Source organism: Rhyacophila brunnea, unplaced genomic scaffold (assembly GCF_057557595.1).
Source record: "Rhyacophila brunnea isolate RB1 unplaced genomic scaffold, BYU_Rbru_1.0 scaffold_1, whole genome shotgun sequence".
NCBI lineage: Eukaryota > Metazoa > Arthropoda > Insecta > Trichoptera > Rhyacophilidae > Rhyacophila > Rhyacophila brunnea.
Window position 1 is genome coordinate 59,844,484 of NW_028232751.1, and position 13,780 is coordinate 59,858,263.

At 33.1% G+C, this 13,780-nt stretch overlaps 1 non-coding gene across 1 annotated transcript; it reads right to left on the reverse strand.

Moving 5' to 3' along the window:
- Positions 1–13,230: 13,230 nt before the first annotated feature.
- On the reverse strand, positions 13,231–13,302 carry TRNAM-CAU (transfer RNA methionine (anticodon CAU)). The gene has a single exon. It is a non-coding gene; the product is annotated as a tRNA-Met (tRNA).
- Positions 13,303–13,780: the final 478 nt, after the last annotated feature.

Sequence of the window (13,780 nt, forward strand, 5' to 3'; positions counted from 1 at the left end):
CTTGCTCATTTCGTTAAGACGTGACATTGCATTGCAACGTAATTTTGTAAAACTTAATTATCTCGTCAATTATATTCACAAGTATTATATTTTATTTTAAAATACTAGTAGATCATTAAATCTGTTCATACGATTGTCTTTTCTTCAAACAGTAGTATGTATATTTAAAGTTTTTACCATACTCCAGTACACACTGAACACTACGTTATAATTTTTATACATATGGCCAATAGTACTTCCGTCTTATTTGAATAATACATGTGGATAATTTCATCAAAGTACATTTGAGTAGGTTAAAATCAAAAGAGCTTCACTCCATTTTTTAAATTCATACTAATAATGTACCTAAAACCCCCTCACAATTTTGTCACAATTGATATGCGCATATTATGTCAATGTGTAAGTGATGGAGAGAGGCAATTCTGCTTTTAACCCACTCATTTATATATTACCACTTATTGGCCCAGTGAGTCTACTCTATACAAAAGGCGGCCATCGATGGTAGTTTATATTATTTATCTATCGTGGTATTATAATTGTTACAATAAGTTAGCCGTCTAAAATATCAAAACTGTCTATCTCGCTCTAAAGTTAACACAGTTAAAACATAGTACTGTTTAACATTTCAGACGGTTAACTGAAAATTAACCACTTCAATACATATATTATATGATAAACTACCGTCGATAACCACCGATAGCCGCCTTGTGTATTGAATATGCCCACTGTTAGATGTTTATATACAACAATTATACTTCTTATTACATTAAGACGCCATTAAACCAAATTTTCGCTTTGTCATTAAAATTAATTTTCCGTTTACTACGTCCCGTTTGAGATTACCCCATTAATATATTGTCATCAAAGAAAATTACCTTTTTGTACAATAATTATTAGGTACTTTTTGAAACATAATTATAACAGTCAGTTATCCCATATTACTATCTGTACCGGGAATAACAATCTGCCGTAGGTACGTATACTTGGATTCAAATCGTGTCCGGAAACTTGTACGCATGCAGTTTGCCGTAACACACTTCACCGTGAAATTTTATATCGGAAATATATGGCCGTAGATTAAAGACCGTCCAACCTCTTTGGGTCGTACAGTACTGACATAAAATTCATGTCTAAATAAAACACGGTGCTTGTCAATTTAGGTTAGGTTAGGATAGATATTATTTTCATTCTTCACTTCATGAATTATGCCACAATCAGCTATGAAAACTGAATTAATGTTCATATTGAATCTAATAAAATTGGATACCGTATAGTTTACGGTCATCTCTTTCCTATAAGAAAGCTTATGGCGAACTGTTTCACGGTGAAATGTTTTACGTACGATTTAAATGTAACCGATTCAAATGTGAATCTCAATTTACACAATATATTTAATGATTCGTTTTCATCATTTTATCTTTCGAAGTCATCAAACTTATTCAATCAACTAATCGCTAATTTCAGTATTCTGTCATTCTGGTGGTAGGGCTATAAAGCGGTATCTCCGTGCGAACAGCAGAATGAGATATTATGAGATTAGCGATTGAACGCAGTCACGATCTTCAACGGGGAAATAAAAGACAAAAAACAAGTAAGAAAGACAGGCGAGAAAGGCGTAAAATCATATAAATACGTGCCTCACTTCTGAGCATAATTATTATAAATGAAAATTATATTTTCCATAATTTATTCTGGATTTCGATTTAATATAATTTTCAATGAAAGACATATAACAAATAATTATTCCACATTTCTCTATATCACAAATTGTAATTTGTGACTGTAACTGTAATTTATTTTTAATTTACTTAAGTACCTATATGGCAGTGGCGAAGGGTAGATTTAGGCTGTTAAGATACGCCATAAATAGTGCACACTAAACTTTGTCAGTCATGCGTATTTGTTTTCATTAAAATAAGACTACAATTTATTTACAGATGATGTTGGTTAGTTTTTAAAATTCAATTAAACCCTGTGAAACCAAGCCATAACAGACAATAGTCAAAAAATACTCGTCTATCTATAAAATATCTAAAATTATGCGATTATATCATACATAACTTCGGATATTTTATAGATAGAATAATATTTTTTTATCTATTATAGTTTGGTTTAGGCAGGGCTTAATGAATTTAAAATAAAACAACAATATGTGGTAAACGTATATTATATTCTTAATCTTACGAAAACAAATAAGTATCGATAAAAAAAGTATACCAAAACGTATATGGCTTGGTTTCGCAGAGTTCAATAATTGAATTTTAAAAACTAACCAATACCATCTGTAAATTGTAGAAAAACAAATACGTATGACTAATAAAGTTTAAGGTTCACTATTTATGGCGGATTGTCACAACCTACCTCCACCCTTCGATACTGCTATATGACAATTTATATGTATAAAACAGCATAAAAATACACACATAACCAAAAATACATCCAGTACATTATAATTATATTTTCATAATATTTATAGTTAAAATAGCATTAAAATATGGTTGAACAATTAATGTTTCATAAACTGCACCCCTCATAGTAAGCTCTTTGGTCAGTGTTGCATGTACCGCCAAAAGCCGTATTTTAGCAGTATTAGCAAAACGTTAAAATAATTGTTGTTCTAGGTATTAATTATATCAAGATAATTTAAATTAGACTACATACTTTGTTATTTATTTTTAGTGATAATCGTATACTCAATATTATATAACTAACTTAGGTATGTAATCTAGTATACGATGTTTCCAAAAAAGTACATTTGGCTGATCGCTCACAATCGTAATGTTAAGTCAGGGGTTCACAAACTTTTTCGTAAAAATTACAATTTTTAAATCAAAAATATTTGGCGGGCCGCCCTTTCTTTTGTAAATACTTTCTGTTTTAAAAAACCATAAGGCAAAAAAATAAATATTTCATTGTGTAAACTTATATTTTTTAACTAAATATACATTATTATTAGTCTTTTTAATATACTAAAAAATAATATTTAAATTTCTTTCACCATGTAAGTGATGCAATTGTTTGAAACTAAATCCTGCAATGTATGCTAAAATTATGTGGTGTGAATACGCAAAACAGATGCAATATGGTTTTCTGTTAATTTTGATCCTAAGTTTGATTTATTATTACTCATTATGGAAAACGTTTTTTTCACAAATATAAGTAGGTACTTCCAAATAAAGAAGCCATTTGATTCTTGCCAGAGGATATATAATTTTAAATGTAGTTTTTTAATATTCGATATGAAGAATAAAAAATAACACAGAATAGCATAAATCTCGCGGGACACACTTTGTGAACCCCTGTGTTAAGGCATCATCATTATTGGACAGGGTCAGTCCGCTGCTGGGTGAAAGCCTACCATGACTCAGGTTTCAAGTTTTTCACGGAGATGTACTTCCACCAAAATTGGTGAGTTCGTCAATTCAACGGGTTTTATCAGCATGGCGATATATACAATGTCGTATACTTTTACCAGGTAATATATTTTTTAAGTTTAGTACTGAATATACCAAGATTAAAGAATGTTTAATTCTAAACTCTAATTAGAAAGGCGGCTCTCATGGTGCAGTGCGTAAGGCGCTTGCCTTCCACCCAAAAGTTCTGGGTTCGATTCCCGGTGAAGACACAATATTTATGTATTTTTCTCAAAGCCTGGGTGTTTGTGATTGTTGAAAATTACTAATAACCACCTTGTACGAAAAAGCAGGGACATGGTTATTAATAATTCTAAAAAACACTCTAGTTAAAATCTAGAGCTCCCCGTAAAATTTATGAAGGAACCTCTGTAAGCACTTGGCCCCTGAGTCGCCCCCGAAAGGCTGAGTATGATCGACTGGGGAGATGACAGGGACTCCTGAAGAATGGTAATACAGTCGGCCATGGACCTGAATAATCTATAGCGTCAGTTTAAGTAAGTAAGTAAGTAAGTAAGATTCTTTATTATAGAAAATACGCCATTCTCCCTATTAACAGAATAAGTCGAAGCTCTTCTTAGCTGACTGGACCTTAAAGTCACATCTTTCACAAGTGAGTGGTCAATCATAAATTATGAATTTTCTGTAATAACATTCTTAATGTTATAATATAATATATATGCTGTATTAACTAAAAAAATATATTTATTTATTCGCAAGTACAATATTATTAAGTTAAATATAAAATTTGGCTAGCACCATACGTCGGTTACATTAAAATTAGTCATTATATTTACATTAATTTATTACAAATCATATCACATTTTAATCGACGGAATTGAAAGCACGTCAGAAAAATAATTGTCATAAATCATAGACCGATCGATATCTCAACGGATTAAGCACTCACCCAGAAAGTGAGTGGTGTGAGTTTGAGTCCCACTCGGTTCAACATATTTCTACAATGACTTTTTTCCAGTGAGGTGTTTCTGAGATTTTTCAAAATTGTGTATCTTCTAACGTAGACAATACAATTGATGCCTTCGAAATAATGTGGTTTAGCTCCGAATGTTTCATACTTCTTGGACAGAATACAAGGGAAACCAGTAAATTATTCAAAGACTTTAGATAAACGAATGTCTGTTGATAATATGTCTAAGACACGTTCTGCAGTGTTTAGACATATTGTTCGGTATGGACCCGATATCCTAGAGAGAGTGGTTTTGGGTATTATCTACGGAAGGCAATGGAGAGGAAGAACGTCAGCACGTTGAAGCAAACAAATGAAGGAGATTACTGCGATGGCAAAAGGTGGAGGTAGACTTCATCTGACATAAATACTACTACTCTACTTCACCATATTCAATCCATACATGGTCCTTACATAAACGATTTTGGTTTTTATGAGAAATGGATGTTAGCCACTTGCTCAACCTCCTAGATCCATAGTCTGACTCCAAACACAAATTGAAAAACAATATGTGTATTTTCCAGACCCAGAATTCAAACCTGGGGACCCACGACATTATGAGTCGACGCTTAAATCGATCGGTCATCGTAGGCAGCTGACATAAATAGTCGTCACTAAACTTTGTCAATCATACGTGCTTGTTTTCAGTGAACTAATACTACAAATTGCAGAGAGTGTTGGTTACTTTTAAAAATTCAATTAAACCCTGCGTAAACCAAGCCATCATATTATATAATAGAAAAAAGATATTCGTCTATCTATAAAATATCTAAAATTATGCCATTAAATTACACATAATTTTAGATATTTTATAGATATAAGAATATTTTTTTATATAATTAATATGGTTAGATTTAGGCAGGGCCTAATTTATTAAAAAAAAAACTAACTAGCACCGTGTCTAATAATATAATTATATTCTTGAGTCAACAAAAATAATTAAATATGACTAAAAAAACTGTGGACTATTTCTATCGGATTGCCCATATAATACCTTCACCATTATGGTTTGGGATAGACAGGGCTCAATAACCAAAACTCAAAACCAGCACCATCTGCAATTATTTGTATTCTTAGTTCAACGAAAAAAAAATTAAGGATGGCTGACAAAGTTTAGTATGCACTATTTATATCGAATCTTAACAGGCTACTTCTACCCCTTGCTACTGGATTACTGGGGGTAGTTTTCACCCTGTGTTGAGAGAATGAGAGAACCGTGAGGATTTTAATTTCCGAGTGTTCATGATGCTCAGTCATGAGAGAACAACCAAGAAATATTGCTAATATCCATCAGTAGCAAAAGGTAGAGGTAGGCTGTTAAGATCCGCCATTAATAGTGCACATTAAACTTTGTTAGTCATAATATTATGTATTTGTTTTTCTTGAACTAAAGATTACAACTTACTGATGGTGTTGGTTAGTTTTTCAAAATCAATTAATCCCTGCCTAAACCAAACCGTAATAGTTTTGGTATACTTTGGGTGATACAATAAAACTGCGCATACTTTTTTATTCATAGTTATTTGTTTTCGTTGGATTGAATTATTACACAATTATATTGTTTGTTCATTTTTCTTTAATTCATTAAGCCCTACTTAAACTAAACTATAGCAGATAAAAAAAATATTCTATCTATAAAATATTCAGAGTTATGTATGACTTAATTATATAATTTTAAATATTTAATAGATATACGAGTATTTTTTTACTATTATTTATTATGGCTTGGTTTCGAAGGTTTTAATTGAATTTAAAAAATTAACCAACACCATCTGTAAATTGAAGTCTTATTTCAATGAAAACAAATATGTATGACTGACAAAGTTTAGTGTGCACTATTTATGGTGGATCTTTACAGCCTACCTCCACCCTTATCGACCCGCGATACTCGTTAGCACTTACCCAATTCTGATAGCAATAAATTAACTACCGTAGTAAAACTTTGACACTTATTCTATGATGAACAAGCCGTTTACCGAAAACGATAATCAGGACTCTCTTTGTAATGGATAGCTGGTGTTAATCAAAGAAAATTGTTCTCGCTTAGCCTCCCCTTAGAAAGCGCTCAGCCGACGATAGAAAGCCGAGTGATTTATGACTACCCGTTCGACGTGTGTCTGTTGTGTGTACATACAATACACCAACATACAATATGCTTTCATTTCGCGACTTACAAATAATGACCGTACAATAGCAGCGTAATTAAGACGGGGTTTCTTGAGACAACCCTACCAGCGAACAGAGCTTTCACTAACCCATTCAGTTGGGTGAACCATTTACTATTCCCAGTCAAGTGTATGTACTCCTTCTTAGTCTCGATAAAAAAATAAGGCAGTAATCTAATTTTACCACATAGGCTTACTATCGATATTATAATAATTAGTTCTTGAATGATTCCTCAGTATTTTTCGACTTCTTTCCGGCGTTGAAATCTTTCTGCAGAGGCAATGAGCCCGAAACGTGGAATAAATAAAGTTTAACACACAATGACATCCCAAACATTATTTTTGATGCAATCGATTTGTTAGAATATTCAAAAGAGGGCCTCAAAATAATCTATTCTGTTGATACATTGGTAGTTGCAATTTATGGTTTTATTTTATTTTTTATCGTGGTGGGGCTCAAAATCAGTTAGAGCCTCGAGCCTCCAAGTATATCTAACCTATCGTAAAAACGTTTAGACCGATGTGAAAATCATTGAATGCCTTTCGTTTATTTAGTTTTCAATACAATATACGTACATGCATTGACTTACCAATGAAGAATGCCTGAGTTAGAATATCGCATTTTTAAATTGGACACGTTAGCAGAATAGTTCAAAGATATATGCACCTTTTTTTCAAATGTGGGTAGAAATAATTATTTTTTGTAATATAGTGGCATTAGGCGAACACGTACAAATGCTTTAGCAGAATACGATAATCATTCTGTGAAGATGTGACACTTATTACAATGTAAATGGATATCACTTTTTACAATATTTATTTATTTGTTTTACATAGATATGTACCTTTTAGCATACCTTAATATCGCTATATCACTCGGTTAGACTATCATTTACCAACTCTCTTTTTCATTGGGTGCTACATTTACTTAATATGGCAATAGCTAAAGGTTTATAGGTCTAAGCACACATAATATGTTAATATATTATTACATAATATAACATAGTTAAGAGGAAGCCATCCTACTCCGAAACAGCCCATCTGAGAAAATCGTGTTTGAAAGTTGAAGGCAGTAAAAAAAATATTAGAATTCAATTTTTAAATGTTTTTTTTTATATTTTTTTGCAATAGAAATTGTTAAAAAATTCTGCTTAATCTGGCATTATAAATAATTTCAAAGTCTTTTCAATAAAGTTACAATATGGAAAGTGTCGGGTTGGATGGGTTTTGCAAAAATTAAATTGTTGTTTTTGTGTTGTTTTGTCTGTGTCCATAATAGATTATGACTAACGCAATACACAATAATATTATTGTATTATTGGTATTATCTAGAAAGATAATAATACATTAGTATATGCTCATTAACTGTTTACTTAAGTAATACATACAGAAAGGACAACATAAAAAAACAATCTCTATTCACCATAATATTACGATTTATTCAAACGTACACAACATAATAACATACACATTTTGGACATAAGACAAACAAAATTGAAGGCTTCAACTTTTTCAACAAAACATAATGCGTAAAGACATTCTACCCACATGAATTTATTCTACAAATTTATTTGTATGGTAATTAATTATTCAATGTAAAAAAATAACTTGAATAGCCTAAACTACTTGTATGGTTTAAGCGTGTTTTCTTTTAACAATTAGGTTATATAGTTTTGGATTAGAAAAAACGACTAAGTATAATATTTTTGAAGCTATACTTCTTTAGGCGCGTTTGGAAAATCAGATCAGAGTGTATTTTTGGCACATAATTTATTTTTTAAATAAAAACATACTCGATTGGATTCGAACCAACGATTGTTCGGCTATCAGCCGAACGCACAACCGTTACGCCACATAATGATACTGTAATCGTGACGATTATACAGTATACTATTATAGTTTAGAAATGTTCCGTTGCTAGACAGCGAATTTATTATTGTCGGCCATTTGCAATTCCTTACGTAAACAAACTATCAAACGTCATAGTGGCAGTTGTTACTTTGAAAATAAAAACAACGATAAATAATTATATAATTTAGTAATATAAGTAAAAGTGTATAGAAATAAACCAACCGCGTTCTAATAAGCGGTCCTTTTTCTTGAGTGTGTAATTTAACAAAATAATTAAGAGCTAGTCCAAGAATCTAGTTTATCACAAGTTTTGTTTTTGTTTTGTTACGCCAAAGAAGTATAACTTCTAACGCGCGTACATAAGTACACACACCGATTTTTTTTAACATCGTTTGGGTTGCATGTTTTTAGGTAATTAAAATGTCAGTGTTACCATCTTGAATATGTGAATATCGCAATTTTGCAAAAAATTAGGGTTAATGGATTCTGCTTAACTGCGTTATATTTTTAGAAACATTATTTACTCAGATTGCAACCAAATACAATAATTACGTATTTCAGATACTTTACACGTATTGATTGTTTCTAGTATTATTTTCAATAAGTAATATTAATGTGATGTGTGCATAATATTTTTTATTTCTTTGTTTAATAAAATATTTTAAATGTACTATGTTACTTAACCGATTTTGTATTTAAATACATCTGAACCCCAAAGTGTGAAAATTAAAATGGATATCTGGCAGTAAATAATGTTGAAGTGAGGCAGGACTAGAGAGCGGATGAGCAACGAACGAACATGCTTCTCGTTGACTCAAAAACTGGCTTAGCTCAAAAAGCTTGACTTCTTCGACTTAACTTTAACTCAAACATTTACTAACTAGGTCATTCCCAGTTTTCTCGCGCATTCTATTTAAGACGAAAGCAACAATTTAGTTTACGATTTTACAGATATACTTTTATCTATATAGTAACCTAACTATGCTTACATTTAAAATCTAAAATAGAAAGATATCCTACATTTTTTTCAACCACGCCGTAATAGTATATTTACATTACTTCAAATTGATTTATCCAATATCTAGTGAAAAAACTGAAATAATCTGGGAGGAAGAAATAAAAACAAATTCAATTATTTACTAGCCAATTAATTTAGCAAACTTTAACAATAATACGAATGTAGTTGGTAAAACAACATTTAATTTGCTTCTTAGTGCACTTTAATATCTAAGATAAAACAGCTATAACTAACCAACGGTGACCGACAGATATATTAATAATTTATTATAATTTATACCACATTATTACCACATCTCTTCTTTTCTTGGTCGTGCACTCATGGCTGAGTATCGTGACCACATTTAAATTTCGCCATCCTTTGAGCGACCAAGACTTTCCATCCTTCTTGATCTTCCGCTTCTCTCAGGGCAGAATGGATGGTGCCCCCAGTCAGCTCTTTCACTTGGTCGCTCCATCGCGCAGACGCTCTTCCTCTGCTTTGCCTTCCCTGGAGGCTACCCAAAACTACCAGTCTCTCCAGGTTGTCCGGTCCGCGCCTGACAATATGTCCAAAAAACTGCAGAATTCTTCTCAGACATATCGTCGAGAGCCGTTTCTTTATCTTCAGTCCCTGGATGATTGACTGGTTCGTCCTGTGCTCCGTCCAAGAAATGCGAAGCATTCGGCGCCAGCACCACATCTCAAAGGCATCAATTGCCTTCCGTTCTCTTGCCTTCAGGGTCCACGACTCGACTCCGTATAGGAATATCGAGAACACTAATGTTTGCACAAGCATCATTTTTGTGGCAATCGAAATTCCCCGATCCTTCCATATAGTGGTAAGGCGTGTCATCGCACTTTTTGCAATTTGTGTGCGCCTTCTTATTTCCGCTTCGCATCCGCCCTTTCCACTGATGGTCGATCCAAGATATACAAACTCGTCGATTGTTTCGAGGTTTTGGAGTGTACTTGGTGTTGGTAGAGGGTTGGCCCGATCAACAACCATTAACTTGGTTTTATCCCTATTACCACATAGTTCACTATAAATTGAAGAGCCATTCAAAACTCTGTCCGCGATTCAGTTGGGCCAATCAGCATTTGGGAGGTAGACCAAAGTGCTAAAAAAGTCAAACTGAGAATAATTTTGCACACTGGCCATTCACAACCATACTATTAAAATATTCTTCGTAGGATGACTTCGGCATTATTTTGAAGGTAGCATTTATTTGCGCTACGATATACTTCAGAGCCATTATTGTACTTCTCAGTTCTTAGCCAAACACGATGGTTTTGCCTCCAAGCTCTGTCAGCTTGGCCTAATAGAATCTTTCTTATGTGGCGAATTGCACGATGCCGATCACATCCTCTGGGAGTGTCCTTATATGTCGGTTAAAAGTGGAGAGCTTCTCAAGTCAGTCCGACCCTTAGTTGGACTGGTTGGCCATTGTGACGTAGCATCTACGAGGTAAAAGTTCTTAACTTTCAAAAAGTTTGCGCCATTTTAGGGCGAACGAGTAGGTCTTTTCTCATCGAGAATTGACCGTAATACTTTAAATCGAAGTAGGATCACGCACACTCTAGTGCACGTCAAATAAGGTCTTAGGAAGTTGCTCCTGAGACACTTTTGGCACAACTTTGAAAAGCGCATGACGTTCGTTATGCCATGTTACGAGCGGCGGGTGATGGAGCGAAAGTCTATTCGTTAGGCATTGCCAGACCACACCTGGTTTTAATCGGGCATAGCTCGTAACCCGACATTTGGTGTGAAGCATCAGCAATTATTTATGACTAGGGATGTATCAGGAGCAGTTACCTAATACTGAGCCAACCAGGTACTCAAGTGTGCTTTAACTGAGTTTAAAAATGCTTTGCACTAAGTGTGCTTATGTGAAAGATTAAAGCGCAGAACAGGCAAAAATGAGATAATAAAATATAAAACAAAAGCTTAAATAAAACTGCTGAACAAACTTAGTGAAGAAATTTGCACGTTCGCAGTATGACACTGGAGATTTTATAAATGCAACAAAATTGGCCCTTTGTAACGACCAGATTAGACGGCCCGGCCCGATGGGGAAAAAAATATGTAACATTTATAAATAGCACAACGTTGCATCGAATGGTATATGTTGGGTATATGTTGGGTATAACATGGAAAGACCACAAAGTAAATCAATGGACGGTGACCAATCGACGAGTGAATAAACACCAGATAAATTAATGACGATATACGGTGGTACCTTCTGAGTAATGATAAATAGAGAGCACCTATTTTTCAACATAATGAAACCGTGTTTCTTGCATATAACGTACAGTAGAACCTCGATTTTATTACTATCAACTTAACTACGAAACGTTATACCATCGTTTAACTTCTCAGTATGGCTAAAAAAATTAAATACAACATAATTAACCATAATATTATGTTCTACTAAAATAACTAAAAATAATTACCACTTACTTTACATTTAACACAAAAACAATAAATTTCAGCAACACGTGCTCGCAGTTTTTAAATGAATGTAATCCAGTCAAATTCATTTTTACCGGCGACATTTACAAAAAATATTTAATTCAGCCGTAGAAATTCTATCTTACTCTAACGCATATTGCAGAGATATAAGCGTGCCGAATGCTTTCTCACTCGCACTTGTGGTTCGTTTTTGTTCAGGCCTTGGTGGTACCCAAGAGGCACAAAACTACCACAGGGACTTCAAAATTTCGCTGGATGGACATCTACATGGCAACGAAAAACTAGTGACCGAGAATGTGGAAGAATTTATGGGAGGCTTTCATCTAACGTTAGATCAACCCAGTTAATAATGATGATATTGTAAGGTTTTTTATACATATTATTTTGCTTAAAAAAATAAACGGATTTATAAAGATTGTTAAATTTAGTATTACGTGAAATACTGTATAATGTTTAATAGTATTTTAAAAGAATAATATTAATGTTGGAATTGGTTTATTTTATACACGTGTTTCGTAATGACATTTTATTCGTACCGTGTAAAGAAAACTCCGATATATAATGAAATATAATTTAAAGGGAATATCGTATTACACAATACCCTTATATCTTTCAATCCAATATTGATATCACACCCAACGAAAACAACATTTTATTCCACACATACATTTACTTAAATTATATACGAATACGTGTTTTTTCGTCTTCATCGGAGTTTTTGTTCACTCTGCTAAAAGTGTGATCTCAGCTTACTAGAATATTTCGATTATATATATTAAATACCTAGGTATTTAAAATATTTCATTACCCATAGTAGAGTAGTAGTAGTTCTCAATTTTTTTGACATGTATAATATGTCTTACTGCTGGCCGTGATATTAAAATTGTGTGCACAAAATCCAGCGTTACGCAGAATGTTACCAGCCGAGTGGTCGAACGCTCTCTTCCGATCACCGAAGTTAAGCAACATCAGGCGCAGATAGTATTGGATGGATGACCGTTTTTTTTCACACGAAAAAATAACGCACTCGAGTGGATTCGAACCACCGATTCTTCGGTTATCAACCGAACATGCTACCTTTGTGCCACGGGATGGGCCTGCAATAGTGACGATCTTACTGTATAAATAATTACTGTGAATTTCACAACTGGGAATAAGTTGTGAAATTATTAAAGAATTTTTCAAGCGCAATAATAATTACATTATTCTTTCTTTGGTAGATTTTCAGTTTGATGAAAGTTCAGAATTTTAGTGTGTAAAATTTGGTGGTTTCAAAGCTTAATTTAAGCTTAAGCAAAATTTAATTGAGACCTATGGTTTCTTTCAGTACCTATTAGACTTTTAATATTTTTTTTAAATAACTAGCAGAACGTGGTTTCGATCCACGGACCTCTGGGTTATGGGCCCAGCACGCTTCCGCTACGCCACTCTGCTGCGTACCACGAGTGACAAAATTAACGTATATAAATTTAGACGACTATCTCTAGGCGACTGATGCATTTTTTTTGTAGTTTATTTTAGATACAATATTTTTTTCTGAAGGATGTACATAACATGATAAATTAATAATAAAATTCATTAAATTAGATGAAATGCCAGGAATATTGTATTGAAAAAGTTTCTTCTATGATTTGCTTTGAATAAGTAATATAAATATTTAGAAGAAACAATTGCTCTCAGACATATTATACATCTTTATGTAGCATATCTGTTATTGGATGTCGGGAATTATTATTGGCTATATTTCCTTCACTTCAAAAGAGTGTGGAGTACTGAGCTTAAAGCTTACTTATTATAGTTTTCATTTTCTTATATAAGTTCATATTTTTCTTTCCCTGCTACCCCCAATATTCGTAACTTTATTATCCCAGCTATATCTGTACACCCAAAATTCAAAAGCTTTTTAACTAAC